This window comes from Sphaerodactylus townsendi, linkage group LG08 (genome assembly GCF_021028975.2).
Source record: "Sphaerodactylus townsendi isolate TG3544 linkage group LG08, MPM_Stown_v2.3, whole genome shotgun sequence".
Classification (NCBI taxonomy): domain Eukaryota; kingdom Metazoa; phylum Chordata; class Lepidosauria; order Squamata; family Sphaerodactylidae; genus Sphaerodactylus; species Sphaerodactylus townsendi.
The window spans coordinates 51,622,581-51,636,675 of record NC_059432.1 but is presented as its reverse complement, the minus strand read 5'-3'; the positions used below and the strand labels follow the sequence as shown (position 1 = coordinate 51,636,675).

The following is a 14,095-nucleotide window of genomic DNA, read 5'->3' as shown; positions in this document are numbered from 1 at the left end:
CCGATTCAGATACTGTTGTGAAGTGACACCTCACCAGAGGTGTACGGTGGGAAAAATGGTGCCAAGAGACAGCCATTCTCCAGGTGCCCACCCCCACTATGCCAAGGGGCAGGGCTCAGAGGGTGGGCCCCCACCCCCAAACTCCACCCCAGGCCTCATCCCCTGGCTCCCAGCCAGCAACCAGCTCCATTCTTGGCAACTTTGCGTTTATAAGCACGGGGGCTGGGAGCCAGGAGGGGGGGCAAGGCTTGGGGGCGGTGTCCTTGGGCTTCCTTGGCCCTGCCCTTGTTGATGATGACATGGGCAGGGCTGAGGGCGCCTGAAGATGACAAGGTCTCAGGACTTCCTGCTGCCTTGCCACCTTACTGGTGGGGCCAATTTTGTGCTGCCCCACATGACCAGATTAGTGGCGCCCAGGGACAGAGGGTACCTCCTATTCCTAGGCAGATACACCACTACACCTCACCTCACAAATAATTTTTCTAAAAACTGTAACTTGGGAAGATCACTGTTGTATCGGCACTCTGCTAATGCTTGGTGGCTAGTTTAACACAGGCCCCTTCCGCTCATGCAGAATAATGCACTTTCAATCCACTTTCAATGCACTTTGCAGCTGGATTTTACTGTGCGAAATAGCAATATCCACTTGCAAACAATTGTGAAAGTGGATTGGAAGTGCATTATTCTGCATGTGTGCAAGGGGCCATAGTGTTCCCAGATGAACACAGGATATTGAACAAGTTCATCTAGTTAATATTCAGCCTGCCTGGCAATGAACATTGCATTTGATATTTCAGTGGTAAGTGGCCTATGGATTAAGAGCCTTACGTGGAATGCAGATGTCTGCAGAACTTGTTATGTCACACTAAATGGGGTGTTCATAATTATTCTAGTGTATAAACCCCCCTCATCCCCCCCGATAAATTTGGTGGAAACCAATATGGAAAAATTCACACATTTTTATCCTTTGCCTTCATTAGCTTCTTGTAATCACCTAGTATAATCAACAAACATCTTTCTGCCACATTGATATCTTACCATTGAGGATTTTTTTGGTATTTTTTTAAAAAGCCCATATCATAATCCTCTCTGATGTTGATGCGTATTAGTACTCCTGCAGAGGTCAACAATATTCCATCTTTTCATAAAGGAAAACTGCTGGGCTTTTTGAACTAAAGCTTGGGCATTGGTCTCAGGAAGATGGCAAGGAGCAGCAGCAACCACTGAGCCGGAAGAACTGAGACCACAGGACTATAGCTGACTGACTGAATTATCTTGCATCACCTGAACTTCTGCTCAAAGCATCAGTGGTAAGAGCTGGTCCACAGAAGACTCTGGTATCTGCACCCTAAAGGTTGTATCTCTGCATTTACGAACATGCCTTGCGTTTATGTCTCCTTCATAGGACATTTAGTGTGAACTGGGGCAATCCATGCAGAAGTAGACTCTAGATATATTTATTGGTTTGATTGGTTTTCCAGTTGATTGGTTTTCCAGTTCCACCTATGATGGCAAAGGAACAGAGTCCTCACATTCTTTTCCACATAGAAAAAGCAGCTTACTGGGTGAGTTTCAGAAGACAAACAGCTGGCAAAGAAAGAGTCAAGCTTCCTCCCCCGCCCTTCTGGTCCTCATCTTTATCTGAAGCCACCACCAGCTGTTTTACATTTAACAAAAGCAACTTGTTGGAGGAAAAAACCAATAATAGAATTACACATAATATATAGTTTGGTTCAGAAAGCCCAAGGGTGGCTCCTGAGTGTAGAACATACATGTTGTGGCTGTGCGTAAAAGAGCCCTCAGAAATGCAAAGCTGAATTAACCTAACTCTGCAACCTTGGTGTAAAGTAAAGAGTTGCTTTACGCTGGTTCCAAGTCAAATACAATCCGAAGCTTTGCATGTGGATTTAGACTTATAAATCACTGGCATAGCATGAGTGTGGAATATATATTACATGCAGAAAAGCTATATGAAAAGAGCATTATTAAAGCCTATTTCTCAAATGTTAGCAAATTCTTAATTTATGGCTCTTGTACAGCTTTAATTGTGACTTCTTATAACTCCATCTGAGGCAGTGAACGAGGCAGGGAACTTACATGGAAAAGAACATTTGATTTTTATTAAACAAATTTGAACAAGTGGCAGAACTAAAACTGCATGAATGAATGCAGCTTTTTACTTTTTCAGGTGCTGAGACCTTGACTTTAAGATCTAAATGTAATTGTTTGTGTGTTAAGGACTTTGAAAGGAAGATTATTAACTTAGGCCGTTTCCGTATCGCCAGCAGCGACAACATGACGCCGCAAATTATGACGCATACCTAAAAAAGCGCTCATTACCAGACAGGCGGAGCTGCGGGCGTCCGCCATTCCAGCAGAAATGTGACGGTTCGCACTGAAGCGCTGCCAAGTGGAAGCTGGCGTCTCGCTGATGTTGCTTCGGCAAGCATCTCAGGAAGTCAGTAGAAAGTCTCGACGCCATGCCCACGCATAGCAGTGCGATGGACAACGGGATCGCCCTGATGTCCTGCCCGTCCCCCATCTGTCAGTGCCTCCCCTCCCAGTTACTGTCAGTCCCAGTGCATGGGTCTGGGAAAGGTGCTTGGCCATGCAGGGAACGCATCACCAGGGACTTAACGCGTGTGTGTGTGGGGAAAGGTGACCCAGCTTGGTCGCCTGGCAGTCGCCATTTTGAAGACGGCTCCCTATGTTGCTCGCGACCGAAAAGCGGGCGCGCCGATGCGCGCCAGGTGGGAAAAAGAGTGGTTTAAAGCTGCTGAATAATGCGTCTTCGCTACCGGTTTAGCGCTTCACGACGGCGCGACTGCGGGGCTAAGCCGCTGCATGTAACGCTCTCGCTATGGCGGTTCTTTTACCGTTTCCACGACGTCATATTTCGCCCGTGCGGAAACGGCCTTAGTTTTTTTCAATGTGGTAAATGAGCACAGGGGCTTTATATCACTGCAACTGACTTCCCATACCTTCTATACTTCTACAGGCAGGGCAACCACTCACTCAGATATTTCCTGCCTTTTTTTCCCTTCAGAGACTGAGGTACTTCAAAATAATGGCTGTGTAAGATAAAAAGCGCTTTCCTTCATCCCTGTAACACACCCCAGGAGGCAAAGGATTCTTGATGACTTTTATTTTCCTTCCCAGATACTCTCCTCACTAAGGCACACTAAAATAAATATACTGAGGCAGAAGTAAATTTAAACAGCAACACAGATTTGTTTACCAGACAGAGGAGATGGGAAAGGGAGACAAATTAACTTCAAGATAAATGGATGAGGCAACTAAGGCAGGAGGCAAGAGAAATACATGCCTTAATTACACAAGAGCTCGACTCAGAGGTTTAGAGTTTTTGGTTTATTCACCACATCACTTAAGATTATTCAGTTATAATTCAGATTAGATGGTGGTTTCATAGATGTTACTTAGGCCCCTTCTGCACATGCAGAATAATGCACTTTCAATCCACTTTCATGGATGTATGGATACACATTTTTTGTCTTAATTTCCACGAAAGGTTAGGAAGAAAAATTATATTCTGCCTATCATCCTTGGCAATTTCCCATTTTTGTTTTGCTTTGTTTATACCATTTATACATTATATATTGCTTTTGTGTAATGTTATTGACACGCAGTTCAGGTTAAAACAGGCACAATTTTCACAGCAATATTTCTATTGCATTTTATAAATGTAGTCTGGGAAAATGGATGGCCACAATTTACGCTAGAAAGGGGAGAAACCATAAAGCAAACATACACCACTAAACTTTCCAACTGAACCAGAGTTAGCCTGAAATGCTGTAAGATCTCTCTATATTTTTTTGCTTCAGCATTCTAGTGGGCCATAAAACAAAGCAGTGTATCATAAGAATTCAATTAATAAAAAGCTCTGTAAGCTCAAAATAAACATGTAAAAAGGAGAATGACTGCATGATACTCTGTACATCTATTCCTTTGAATCTGAATTTCAATCCAGTCTCTGCAGGGTCAAGATCACTCTTCCACCTTTCAATTTCAGGCATGTATTCTGTTCTTGCCAATGCACAGATGTGACTATTTTTGTTGTTTCAGGGAATTGCCTGAATCTGGGCATGACTCCTTCCAGTAATAAGTACAGGTGTGCATTTTTTTTGGAAGCATTCAGTGAATGATTAGTAAATATCTTTGGCCACATCAGTGTAGTGGGCCTCTAATTTTAATTTAGGAAAGAGTATGCCTGCCCTAAGCTACAAGAACCTTGGGAAACACAAGTGTAAGGGAAAAAAACACACAAATCACCATAAACAGAGGGTTGCTGGCAAAAATAGTGTCCCCAGGTGATGCTCATTCCCTCTCTCCCATAATATGCAGGGTGGATTCTGAAATGCCCAAGCCTAAAATACACACAAGAATCTCTGCTTTGAATTGTTACCAAATTTTCTGGAATATGAATCCTGGATTCTTGTCAAACATATCATCTGAAAAACCTGTGTTTTTTTTGTGTTTGGGTGCTTGTCGTCATCGTCGTCATCATCATCATGGGTCTTATTGTTTTTTGAGTCTCCTGATTTACCAGGCAAGGGCATTCCAACTGGATCCTTGCAAGAGATCAGGAGTTAAGTGCTACCTGCGAATCATCTTTGGAGACAAGCTCTAGAGAAAGAATTTCTGTGCATAAGTCTGTATCAAGCTCTGAGTATTCATACTACTCCACGTGCAGCTTCAAATTTATGTTAACAACTTCTCAGTGGAGGTTCTTGATGATCTGGAAAAAGGCTGGGAGGGGGGAGCAAGAACTTCCTCCTTCACCAATGCTGCCCCCCCCCATATGGCTTTTAAAGTGAGGCTCTTGGAGCTGATGTGTAACTCTGATCAAAACAGTAAATCTAGAGTCAACTCAAATCATGTACCTTAGCTCTCTGACTCTCATGTCTCAGACCTTCACCACATCCTTCTCCTTTTGCATGAATTCCTTAAACAGTACTAGTACTAACTACCAGTTTAAGTATCCCTATAGTGTATAGTGGATGCCCCCCACTGAGCGAAGACATGCTTTGGATGATTGGTTTATCACATACAATCACACACCTGTGCTCTATTTTTTAAACTGAATTTATTTTCAAAGATTGCAGGGATGAGGGGGAGGTTGTCTGCAAAGGAGGCTTTTCTTACTTTGTGAAAGGAAATAACATAACACAACAAGGTGGCATGGCAAATGTAGAGTTTCCAAAAATTGTCAGTCACTGTAAGATTACATTTTTTAAAAAGAGATCCAGACAGGAATATTTAAAAATGCTGGCAGTCTTTTGTTGGGCCTCCACCATTTCTTCACCCCCACCCCCAGATTCAGTGAAGAGAAGTGCATCTGTGCCAAGAGGCACCTAATTCATGTAAAACCAACCCTATTTGTCCATTCTATTTGAAACTTAACGTGTCTTTGGATAAGAAGTAGCGGAATATTCTTTGCAAATTTGGTACAATTATCTTTAAAAACAGCTGTTCCACACTCTCAAATTGTTTCACCACTCAAAATAGTCCCAAAATTCTACCCCTCCCCCCCTGATTAGAATCCCAAACTGGCAATGCTCTACCTGAAGATCAGCAGTCTTAGTAAAGGTTCCTTCCTGGATCTGAACTGATAGCAGTTTTTTTCCTTGGGACTCACCCTTTTGCTCTCATATTTATTTCATGTTGTAGTGTTTTCATGTTGTTTGTTTCCCTAACCTGACCTCCATCATTGTCTGATGGAAGAAAGAAATGCACAATGGTATGACGCAATGTCCACATATTGGATGAAGGTCCATAGGGCTCAGGCTGCTTATTACTGTGATATTTATGCTATTCTATATTTATGCAAAGGTCATGAATCTTAAGATGCATATATTGGATACAATTTGGGAAGCACATTATACACTTGAATAAGAACCTTGGAAGTGGTACTTGTTATCTGTTATGATGTCATGAAACGGGGATAGGAACAGACCACATGTAATTCTGGAGTTTTGTGATTTGCTCCAGCTGTATTATTGCTGCCTCCCAGAAGCTGGCAGGGACACTTAGTCGAAGCTTTGGCCATGGCACCAGAAAAAGGAATTTAAATATAGGTTATGACTAGAGCTTTTCGGATGCGTTAACTTAGATATTAAGAGGGCATAAGTAGCAGAAACCATGAGATATTAATGAGTTTAAGAAATAAATAGCTAGGATTATTCTATTGTACATAGGTACAAAAATAGTCTAATATCCGGGTTGTAATAAAATATTATATACAAAACATCGGATATATGATACATTGTTTGGCGTCAAACCATTAAAATCCTATTCTATTGTAATTTTATACAAATCAGACAATATATCATCTCAAGGAGAAATAAAGAGTCATTAAAATGGTGACTTTAATTATTATACAGTTCAAAGCTTACTGACTTTATGAGCATCCCACTGACTTTTATAGGGCTACTCCACTGGCCATACCAAATTTCAAAGTGGGTTAACACTTCACAGTTCTGCCTCACAGTTTTTTTTATAAATGAACAGAAACAGCTTTCAAAAGTTGCAAGTGTCAAAAGACAGAGTGCCTATTAATCTCTTTTGAATGTCCTTATTGCTTGTTTACTTAAAGAAGCAATGAAATATCAGGTGTAATTCATACTAAATGTTATTATAGTATAATCTTATGCATATTCTGGAAAGGCAAAAGACTGCTGCTAATCACCTTCCAAATCTGTTTCTTCTGGCATATTCATTTTTCTATGAAACCCTGACTGGTAGGTAGCAGTGACTTTGTTCCAGCTTGACATCTGTGAGGATCCGTATACAAAATACAACCATGTCTACTGAACCACCATAGGAAGTGTAGAGTTTTGGGGGTTTAAAAAAAAACTTCACAACACAATGACCTGTTCCCATTTCTCTGAGCAGTGTGAAGTTTCAGGAGCAGCATTACCTGGGTTAGTTCCCTTTGGGTGAAGAAATACTGGAGACTCCATAGTGTCTGTGTCATATCTACTTTATTAACAAAGGTGGGAGATAAGGGTTTACTGACAAGGCATCACATCAGAACAAGACAGAGAGAAAGATTGAACATCCCGAAAGGTTTCACCAAGTTTGCATGCAGCAGTTCAGCTGCTGGGTGCTAGTTCAGAAAAGCAAAAGATTGTTATGAGTACTTATAAAATGTTCCTATATTATAATAAAAAACCCTCCCTGCAGTGATTGGTTTCATCCAGCCTAGCATGAGTAGAGAAGTTATAACAGATGCCAACTTTCCTGCCATCCCAACCTGCTGCAGCCCTCTGAAAATGTTCCCAGGTTTTAGTGGACCTATGGGAACAGTGTGTACAGATTTGACTGTGGCGGTCAACAACAGGAGGGAGAAATGTCAACATATCCAGTTCTCTGCTGGAGGAAGTACCTTCTGCCACCAAAAACCATGGTAAGTAGCAGTGACTTTATTTTTGCTTGGTCCATGTGAGGACACCTGTTTTATGCTGTTCTTCTCCCTCCGTCTTTTTGACAGGCTGTTTCTGGACTCTCGGGGATTCTTAACAGTTCTATCAGGTGCTGATTCGGCAAGTAGTAACCATTGGGGAAAAAACCTATTGACCACTGAAAAAACTATTGACCAGACAGAGGAATAGTCTGCTAGCAGCTGTGGTAATATACATGGTCTTTTTTCCCAAGCCTGAAAGATCCAGGGTGCAGTACTAGGCTTACCTATTTCTATTTATCTGGTGTTTTCTACACTGTTTTCTAATATTTGGTCATTGACTGTAAATAAAGTCTTCTTCTTCTACACTGTTTTCTTTTTTAATACATTAAAAACAAGGGTCAATAAAAAATGGCGAAAATGTTCACTTGTAGCTTTCAGATCTCCAGCTGAGAACACATTCTTCTCCCCTGGCAGGTGCTCAGCAATTACATCTACTCAGCTATATGCTGGCCAGGGAATGTTTTCCTTCTGCTGGAACTATGCTGGAAAACAGCACATCCACTCTTTGTTATCCTTCTTGCATTGCTAGTTCAAGATTACTTATGTAATCATTACTTGTACCAAGACCATATTTCAACTTCAAGGTGTTTCAAGGCAACAACTTTTTTGTAGTCAGAATGACACAGGTATTTATTGCAGGAAATCCCTTGCAAGAAATATCTGCCTATTACAGACAGCAATAAAGTCAATGTTTTGCCTTCAGCATAATTCTTCCTAGGACTGATCAGCAAATGTCTGAGCAACAGAAACATTAAAATACCTGCTAAACAGCAAAAATTTCCCAATGGCGGTGATGTTACGATAGCATTTTCGTTAAGACAGCATGGACAAAAGATTTATGTATAACAATTCAGGATATATAATGCAAGGGAAAGGCTGGCCATTAATGAATTATGTGCTTCCAGAAATAAAATTCTATGATATAGAATTATGTAGATATTTATAACTTATTTCTACAAGTTTATTTTAATCATAAATACTATTCATTCTTATTTAGCTTGATTTTATGATGAAGAAGAGTTTGGATTTATACCCCCCTCCCCTTCTTTCTTGTTAGGAGATTCAAAGGGATTTACAAGCTCCTTTCCTTTCCTCTTCCCACAACAGATACCTTGTGAGCTAGGTTCAGCTGAGAGAGATCTGAAGAACTGTGACTAGCCCAAGGTCACCCAGCAGGAATGTAGGAGAGGGAAACAAATCCATTTCACCAGATAAAACTCCACTGCTCACGTGGAGGAGCAGGGAATCAAACCCAGTTCTCCAGATTAGAGTCTACCTGCTCTTAACCACTGCACTATGCTGGCTCTCTAGGGGCTGAGGTGTGACCATTGTTTACATTTTTTTCTGAGAGAAAAATGCCCCTGAATCTTAAATATGGAGATCCAGATTTTGGAGGTTAGTAGAAAACATGTTTACTATGAAGCTCTCAACATAAGAGCAACCATGACGAATCAGGCTGATAGTTTTTTGAGTCCAATATCTGCTTCAAACAAGCTTAGTTTCCAAGCCTGATTCATCATCTATTAGATAGTGGATGATCATGGTTGCATATCACTTTGTGATACTGCTGCAAAATGCTTTTCAGTTTGAAATTAAGTTTAAGGCTCAGTTTTCATATGCTCCAGTCCAACTGCTTCTATTTGCCAAGGACAGCCTTAACTTTTAGTACTTCTTCCTAGGAAATCACTTTCCTAGCATGGTATAGTGGTTGAGAGCAAGTGGACCAGTGATGTAGGTATAGATTTTTTATGGGGGGGTTCAGGGATGAGGCCCCGCCCCCACCTCTGGGGGCGTGGCCCCGCTTCCCCAAACCCTGCCCCCAGCCTCAGTGCTTATAAAAGCAGCTCTCCGAGGCAAGGGACGGCAGACTCCCCTGCCCTGCCCTGCCCTGCCCTGCCCTGCCCTGCCCTGCCCTGCCCTGCCCTGCCCTGCCCTGCCCTGCCCTGCCCTGCCCTGCCCTGCCCCCCACCCACCCCCCATCGGCTGGGCTCCCATCTGGCAGCCCTCCCCTCCAGGCAGAGGGGTAGCTAGGGAAAACGGAGCCCCGTGCAAAATCTGAAGTTTGCGCCCCCCGCCATGGGTGGCTGCTGTGATGCTGGAATCCACCTCCAAACAGCATCACTTTCAATGGTGTTTAAATTAGATTCTCCTTTTAAATACATCTTAAAGGGAGAATCTGGGGTCCCCAGTTAAAACAACATTGAAAGTGATGCTGTTTTGGGGTGGATTATCCCCCACCCTGAAACAGCATCACTTTCAGTGTTTAAACTGGGGACCTTAGATTCTCCCTTTAAATCCATGCCGAAGGGGGTGGATTTAAAAAGAGAATCTGGGGAAATTTGGGGGGATGCCTGCTGTCAGGGGTACAATTGTTAAGCTAGAAGCACCAAACTTTCACAGTATCTTTAGGAAACTCTCCTGATGATACCACCCAGGTTTGGTGAAGTTTGGTTCAGGGAGTCCAAAATTATAGACCTTCAAAGGTGTGGCCCCCATCTTCTATTAGCTCCCATTGGAAACAATGGGGGATGGGGCATCCCCTTTGGGAGTCCATAACTTTGGACCCCCTGAACCAATCTTCACCAAACCTGGGTGGTATCAGCAGTAGACTATCCTGATGATAACATCTAGGTTTAGTGAAGTTTGATTCAGGGGGTCCAAAGTTATGGACCCTCAAAAGGGTAGCCCCATCTACTATTAGCTCCCATTGGAAACAATGGGGGATAAGGTCACCCCTTTTGGGGGTCCATAATTTTGGACCCCCTGAACCAAACTTCACCAAGCTTTTCAGGTATCATCAGGAGTGTCACCTGACAATATCCTAACAATTTGGTGCCGCTAGCCTAAAAACTGCGCCCCCCTGCAGACCAAAAACCGAAAAAACACTTTAAAATACAAAAAACCCACTAATGGGGGCGGGCGGGGGCAGGGGCGGAGCTTCGGACATGCAATGGGGGGTTGAACCTGAGAACCCCCCTTACCTACGTCCTGGACTCTAATTTGGAGAACTGGGTTTGATTCCCCATTCCTTCATTTGAGTGGCAGGGGCTTATCTGGTAAACCAGATGTGTTTCCGCACTCCTACATTCCTGCTGGGTGACCCTGGGCTAGTCAGAACTCTTTCAGCCCCACCTATTTCACAAGGTGTCTATTGTGGGGGGAGGAAGGGAAAGGAGCTTGTAAGCCACCTTGAGCCTCCTTACAGGAGAGAAAGGTCGGGTATAAATCCAAACTCCTCCTCCTCCTCCTCCTCCTCCTCCTTGTCCTTTGACAAGACCAGATTATAACATAGGCAATGTCAGTTTCAGAGGCATCATGATAATGCTGTAGCAATGAATCTGCCTCAGACCCTTTTGCTGGTACTCTCCTCCCTTCCTCACTCTCACCTGTCCAAGCAATTGGTGGCACAGTCTGTCTGGGCCTGAAAGGGTGGTGGCTGTATGGGATTTGTTTGTTTTTTTCCATTTTATATCCTTCTCTCCCAACCAAAATGAGGCTCAGATCATGCATCAACCAAAACTGAAATCCAATTTCAATCTGCCTTTATATAGAGAAATTTTCCACTCTCTAGTAGTTGAAAAAACCATCATATGGGAAAGAGGAAAACTATGGTTACCAGCCATTATGTTGGGTTGAGGACATGAAATATAACATGCTAAATACTAAGCCAGCAGCTGCAATTTCAGAGGGAGAAGTAGATCTGCCCAACAAAAGGAGGAATAGAGTGTTGTTAGTTTCCTGGTTTGTATGGCTGTGTTCCAGTAGCATTTTCTCCTGATGTTTCACCTGCATCTGTGGCTGGCATCTTCAGAAGATTGCTTTACTACTATCGGATCCTCTGAAGATGCCAGCCACAGATGCAAGCGAAACGTCAGAAGAAAATGCTATTGGAACATGGCCATACAATCTGGAAAACCCACAATGCTCTAGTGCAGTGATGGCGAACCTTTTTAAGACCGAGTGCCCAAATTGCAACCCAAGCCCCAGTTATTTATCGCAAAGTGCCAACCGGGCAATTTAACCTGAATGCTGAGGTTTTAGTTTAGAAAAAAACGGTTGGCTCCCTTTTCCTCTTCCCCACCTGCTCGAGCCTCCAGCAAATCCTGCATGCACCGCTCTGTGCCTCTCTAGCATCTCTGCCTCTTCTGCACCCCCCCCCCTCGGGAGAAGCCACAATTGGAGCTACAGTAGCACCAGGCTCTCACCAACCCAGTCATCCCCTGCTCTCTTTCTGCGGTGCTGATCCAAGATCGTCAGCCTCACAGTGGCCCACGCCACCCTAGATGTGTGTGTGTGTGGGGGGGTGATTTTCCGCCCCCCCCACATGACAAACTCTGTGTGTGTGTGCCCACAGAGAGGGCTCCGAGTGCCACCTCTGGCACCCGTGCCACAGGTTCGCCATCACTGCTCTAGTGATTCTGGCTGTGAAAGTCTTCGACAATACAAAAGGAGGAATGTTGCCCTGTGGAGCGGTCTTGCAGAACCTTTGCAGTTCTCTTTGGACAAAGAATTCAAAGTATATATAGAATTGAAGCACCTACCACAAAACTACAGGGAATTGACTAAACAATGCAAGTACGAGAGGCTACAGATATGCAGTAGGTATGCAGAAAGAAGTTTACATTGTGGCCAATATTTCTGCCTTTTACCACAATATCTCTTGGGCATCAGAAAGTTATTTTGCCTTCTTTGACAACATTCTATCATTTCCATGTCATAGTATGACTCTGCTCCTTGTATTTTTAAAGTGATTGTGATGCTTAGGAGATAGTGGGAGGACTCCAAGAAAATATTTCAGCTACTTATTTTGTTGTTTATTAAAGCATTATACCTTGGTTTTTTTGAGTTATGAAATCTTCATGGTAGCTTCAGATCAACCTACAGACCCATCTTTAAAACTAAGAAACAGTTACATTATAATTTTGAGTGGCTCTATCAGAGAGTACAGCACTTAATTAAACCAATTTCATTGTTATTTATGCTCTCCAAGATGGCAGCACAGCAACATGATACGCCTCTTTAAGAAGACAGGTTCATGGCCCTGAGGTGCTTACAATCCAAACAAGAGACACGCATCTTGCTTGTTTTTCATTCCAGTCCCTTGTGTGTATGTGTGTGTTTCGATCTGTGTACTAATCTTAATTTTAAATGAGCGTCTTTCCCACCTCTTCCATTTTAACTTTGAAAATCTCTGATGTTTCAAAGAAGCTTTTACCAAACACAATCTCTTTCCCGCAGATGCCTAACTCATCAGCACCTTTATAATTATCTTAGCAGAATGGCAGAAAGTCATTACTCAGAGTATAGAAAGTGCAATAATTACACCACACATTCAATGACATATTTGTACTGCTATGTGGTAATATTCTTAGATGGCAGACAGACAAATAAACAGGCAGATGCAAAGCAGATGATCAGGTGCCATCTCGCTAAAACCCAAGAAACTAGACCCTGATTGCCTGGATGGAATAAAGTTAGATAAATTAGAATCTAATTTTATGTGTCCTAGTTTACATTGTCTACTTGAATAAGGTTAGCTAGATACAAGTCCAGTAGCATTTTAGAGACCAGCAAGATGTTTATGGCATGTGCTTTTAAGAGTCAAAGTTCCCTGTGACAGATACCAAGGGGAATAAGTTTGATTTTTAAATGTTTTAAAAATAAGTTTACATTCCTGCAAGAACCAAAAGATACTGCTCTGCTTTTCTACACACAAATCATAGGTTACGTCTGTGGCACAGACTTTGATTTAATAGTCCTTCCCTTGCCGGAGGGAGCTGTAGTTTCACACAGCAGGTAGGGAGGGCTAGAAATCTCTAAGAAAGAATTCTCAGCAGTCCCAACAAAATAAATGCTTTGGTTCTTGGACGGAAGCTATGACAGTTAAATTGGGACAAAACAGATAAAAGGTTCTAGTGTAGCTATACCCATCATTGATTTGTGCTTCAGCTCCTGATTTATTGACGCAAATGAGCTTTGCATCTTGCTTTTGGACAGATGGTAGCAGCTAGAGATGCTGATACCACAGCCCTCTGGGCTGGGGTGGAACTGGTTTCACTTTTCTCATTGTCTCATGGATACAGCTACCAGCTTGCTAGGACAACAGAAAGGAAACAAATATTTTTGCACTTACTAGAGCTGGTCAGGCAAAAAAACCTCTCCATGAAGAATTCTGGGAAAAGGGCTGTATTTATTACCTGTCTTGAGAGTCTGACTGAAAACTGAAAGATGAGATAAAATGGATTAAATTACAAATTAAGTCAGGGGTTTTGTTTTGACCTGATTTGGGGGTTTTCAAATATCACATTTAATCCAGTTATGGAATTTATTTGATACATGCATTTAGATTTTCCTTTCACCTGAATCAGTAGTGTGAGGTTTTGCTTCCACATGCATTACTGCCACCATGCAAATTGTTTGATTCCGGCCATGAAAACCTTCGACAATACATTATTTGATGATATTCCATGGTGCACCATAAACTTTCGTGGGATCATAAAGGAGGCACTGATAATAGTTAAAGATTGCATCCACTTCTAAACAATTATTTTGGAGGTCTCGAAAGTGACAAGTCTGTCATCAATTAATATTCTGTAGCATTCTGTAGGGATG

At 42.5% G+C, this 14,095-nt stretch overlaps 1 pseudogene; it reads left to right on the top strand.

Annotated features, from left to right (window-relative positions):
* Nucleotides 1–10,599: 10,599 nt before the first annotated feature.
* LOC125438666 lies at nucleotides 10,600–10,699 on the top strand (annotated as a pseudogene).
* Nucleotides 10,700–14,095: the final 3,396 nt, after the last annotated feature.